The following is a 5,146-nucleotide window of genomic DNA, read 5'->3' as shown; positions in this document are numbered from 1 at the left end:
TTGCCAGGGACAGACAGATGGCTTGCGAGGAGGAGGAGGAGGAGGAGGAGGGACAAAGGGAAAACATGCTGAATATAATTCGGGACGATGGATCATTGGGGACTGAAATGTGCGAGGCACATAATTTGCCGTTTGAGAGACAAGGACAGTTAAGAATCTATGACTGTGAGAGAGAGAGAGAGAGAGAGAGAGAGAGAGAGAGAGAGAGAGAGAGAGAGAGAGAGAGAGAGAGAGATTCATAATACCAAGTCTTTGCAGATAATTATTTTCAATCAATCAATCAGTCTTTGCAGATAATTATTTTCAATCAATCAATCAGTCTTTGCAGATAATTATTTTCAATCAATCAATCAGTCATCACCGGGATAAAATTATATATAAAAAAACATTTTTTTCTCGACGATAAGAAAATTTAAAACATATATATATATATCTAAATAAATTTCGATTACACTGGAACCTGACACACACACACACACACACACATACACATATATATTATAGTCAAATAGCCAAAATGACGTATAAAATATGTATTATTTGTAAGAGAAACAAAACAAATAGTTAATCTTGCATGTAAATTTATCTTCTACTTCAAAGATTCTCTTGACATGACACTTCGAAATCATATTAGATTCCATGTCCAAAAATACATAGACCCCATTTTAAAATGTCACAATGGAGATTAAATGAAATCACCACCGGCATAGTGGTTAGTGTCGTGGCGTGCCAATCGGATGTGGCTGGTTCGTGTCTCCTCCAGGGCGATGAAAAATCACTGGCTCTGCATCATGATCAGTTACTGCTGCAGTGTGGGGTCTGCTGTGGTGGGAGGTTGGAACAAGCATTCTTTGCAAGCTTAAAGAATTTCAAGTCAGTAATGGCTCCTTTGGTGGGCCTGTTCAATGTGAATAGGTTTCATCTACAGAAATAATAATAATAATAATAATAATAATAATAATAATAATAATAATAATAATAATAATAATAATAATAATAATCAGGTAAAAGATCCTTTTAACACCTCAGTGAAACTCAGGTCAGAGATGAAAAATCCAAGAATCCACGATCTTATTCTCATGACCTCAGGTCATAGATCTTCCGTCCCAGAATCCAAGATCTAATTCTTACGATTCTCAGGTCAGATAAAAGATCCAAGAATCCACGACCTTATTCTCATGACCTCGGGTCATTGATCTTACGTCCCAGAATCCATCTCAGTTCAATGACACTCAAAAGTTTAGCTTAAACATTCAGGTCACAGTCTGAATAAGTTGTTCATTATTATTATAAATCTACATCAACATCAGTGTAAATATGGCCAAGTCCTTCTTATTAAGAAAACACTGTAATCAGGATTATTATTATTATTATTATTATTATTATTATTATTATTATTATTATTATTATTATTATTATTATTTCAGTAGAAAGAACCTATTCACATGGAACAAGCCCACCAAAGGGGCCACTGACTTGAAATTCAAGCTTCCAACGATTATTATTATTATTATTATTATTATTATTATTATTATTATTATTATTATTATTATTATTATTATTATTATTTCAGTAGATGAAACCTATTCACATGGAACAAGCCCACCTAAGGGGCCATTACTGACTTGAAATTCTTTAAGCATCCAAACAATATGGTTGGTTCCAACCTCCCACCGCAGAACCCACCCACACTGCGGCAGTAATTGATCACGATACAGAACCAGTGATTTCTCATCGCCCTGGGGGAGACGCGAACCCACCACATCTGAGTTGCATGCCACGACACTACCCACTATACCAGCGGACCAGCTGACAAAGAAAGACGGTTTTACTTTTGTAAGCTAAACAACTGAGACGTAATATCTAGGCGATGTACCCACTACAAAATTCAATGGACCGACCGGATGTTTATTTAAAGAATTTGGACATTATCAGCAACGCTATTCTTATAATTTGGCAGAAACTGACGCACAAACAAACGACGAGAGAGAAAAAAAAAAAATATCAGACGTCAGGATTTAACAAAAGATTACAGAGACATGATAGTATTTGATCGCACATTTTCCATCAGGCACAGTTCATGATGAGAGAGAGAGAGAGAGAGAGAGAGAGAGAGAGAGAGAGAGAGAGAGAGAGAGAGAGAGAGAGAGAGAGAGAGAGAACAAACCTCTTGACTGGGGTGGGGTTTCTACTTTATATATGCAAGTATATATATATATATATATATATATATATATATATATATATATATATATATATATATATATGTATGTATATATATGTAGTGTATGTTTGTGTGTGTATGTATGTATGTATATGTATATCAACGTTTCCCATTCTCGTGGCCAGCTATACCGAGTTCACGTCTATAGCACATGCAAAAGTTATTTTCCTGGCGACTTCCACTTGTCTGCTCCGAACTCTTAATCTTGACCATAAAAACTCACGTGCCTCTTCAAGAAGAGAGAGAGAGAGAGAGAGAGAGAGAGAGAGAGAGAGAGAGAGAGAGAGAGAGAGAGAGAGAGAGAGAGAGAGAGTAGTCACGCTCCTGGTAGCAATGAGTGAGAGGGCGAGAGAGACTGCAAGCCATTTTTTGCAACCCAGCCCGCAGCGTGCAGATCAACGTGATTGCTAATGTTGCACTGATATATTTAGCCTTTGTTGTATAATTCAGTCTTGTATTTTCAGTTTTTATATTATTTTATATATATATATATATATATATATATATATATATATATATATATATATATATATATATATATATATATGTTTACTGCTGTGATATAATGTAGTTAGGTGACTTTTATTTTCGTCTTATTAACTGTTATTATTATTATTTTTTACAGGCAACTTCCCTGCTTAGAAGGGGTGGCTAAGTGGGTGATAGCATCCTTATTATTATTATTATTATTATTATTATTATTAGTTTACAATTCTTATTTTCGTTTCTTTTCATTATTTTACCGTTATATTATGGTCTGGTCTTCAATTGATGCGGTATAGTCAAGTTATTATTATTTTTGCCAAAAAGTCTTTCAATTTTTTATATAAACATCTTTCCCACTTGGAAAGGATGCCTTATTATTATTATTATTATTATTATTATTATTATTATTATTATTATTATTATTATTATTATTAAAAAATTGATCGAGTTATTTTTATTTTTTCCAAAAAGTCTTTCATTTTTTATATAAACATCTTTCCCACTAAGAAAGGATGACACTATTATTATTATTATTAATAATATTATTATTATTATTATTATTATTATTATTATTATTATTATTATTATTATTAACAATGATATTCATCCAGCCGAAGAACTAAAAATGAAAGTTAATTAAAGCCTTGATTTGATTTCACGGTAAAACAACAGCCTCACCAATTATAATAATAATGATGATTATCATCAGTAATTAAATATCATAATTAAAAATAGCTATTATTTTTTTTATGTCAGTCAGTGCATTCGCAGGACTCAATTACAAAAGTGTCATCGCTGAATACCACTGCGGAAGAATATTTAGGAGACAAAAAATGCAAAAAGAATTCCTTTAAAAGAATTTTTAAAAAATTCCTAAAACAAATATATACTAATAACATTCCTCGAGAAACAAAAAAAAAAAAAAGTAAAAAATGCGCCGAAGTTTTTTCGGCGCAATCGAGTTTTCTGTATAGCCGCTACAGCGTATAATCAAGGCCGCCGAAAATAGGTCTATCTTTCGGTGGTCTCGGTATGATGCTGTATGAGCCGCGGCCCATGAAGCTTTAATCGCTGCCCGGTGGTGGCCTATCCTATATCGTTGCCAGAAGCACGATTATGGCTAACTTTAACATGAAATCAAATACAAACTACTGAGGCTAGAGGGCTGCAATTTGGTATGTTTGATGACTGGAGGGTGGGTGATCAACATACCAATTTGCAGCCTTCTAGCCTCAGTAGTTTTTAAGATCCGAGGGCGGACATAAAAAGTGCGGACATAAAAAAGTGCGGACAGAATAACGTGCGGACAGAAAAAGTGCGGACATAAAAAAGTGCGGACAGAATAACGTGCGGACAGAAAAAGTGCGGACAGAATAACGTGCGGACAGAAAAAGTGCGGACAGAATAAAGTGCGGACAGAAAAAGTGAGAAAGAATAACGTGCGGACAGAATAAAGGGTGGACAGAATAAAGTGCGGACAGAATAACGTGCGGACAGAAAAAGTGCGGACAGAAAAAGTGAGAAAGAATAACGTGCGGACAGAATAAAGGGTGGACAGAATAAAATGCGGGCACAAAAAAATGCGGACAGAATAAAGTTCGGACAGAAGAACGTGCGGACGGACAGACAAAGCCGGCACAATAGTTTTCTTTAACAGAAAACTAAGAAGCCTAAATTTTTCCTACCAAAGACGTTGGCGGTAAAACTAGCCAAACCACGCCGAGCTACGAAGTATCTGACCCAGGAAGTGAACAGAATCACTTCCGAATTAGCTCTTCACTTACTCTGAAAGACCGAACGAAGGAATGCAGAATAGGAAGTAGAATTTAACCCAAAGGCCAAGCTAAGCTGGGACCTATGAGGTCATTCAGCGCTGAAAGGCAAATTGAGAGTATAGATGGTCTGACAGGTGTAACAGGAGGAAAACCTCCAAAGAATGTTAGTTCCAACCTCCCACTGCAGCAGACCCTTTCACACTGCAGCAGTAACTGATCATGACACAGAGCCAGCGATCTTCCACCGCCCTGGGGGAGACGCGAACCCCCCGCGACATCCGAGCGGCAAGCCACGACACTAACCGCTATACCAGCGAACCAGCCGCGACAGAAAGAACTATTATTATAACTTAGAATGAGAATGAGCAAGAAAAGAAAAATAAAGGATAAAGCAGAAAGTGAACAGACGAAGAAAAGCAAAAACGAAGAATAATAAAGTAGAGAATAAATAAGAAGATAGTTAATTAACTCGACATAAAGAAAGAAGGAGATAGTGAAAAGGCGATAATAAAAACTTCATGCACTAGCAAGCATATTTATCGTATAATTACACGAGCACAGAGGTCAGTGTCCTGGCCACAACAGTCATAGGGCCCAGGTCGATTCCAGAGAGAGAGAGAGAGAGAGAGAGAGAGAGAGAGAGAGAGAGAGAGAGAGAGAG

This window comes from Macrobrachium rosenbergii, chromosome 26 (genome assembly GCF_040412425.1).
Source record: "Macrobrachium rosenbergii isolate ZJJX-2024 chromosome 26, ASM4041242v1, whole genome shotgun sequence".
NCBI lineage: Eukaryota > Metazoa > Arthropoda > Malacostraca > Decapoda > Palaemonidae > Macrobrachium > Macrobrachium rosenbergii.
This window is presented reverse-complemented; position numbering follows the sequence as displayed.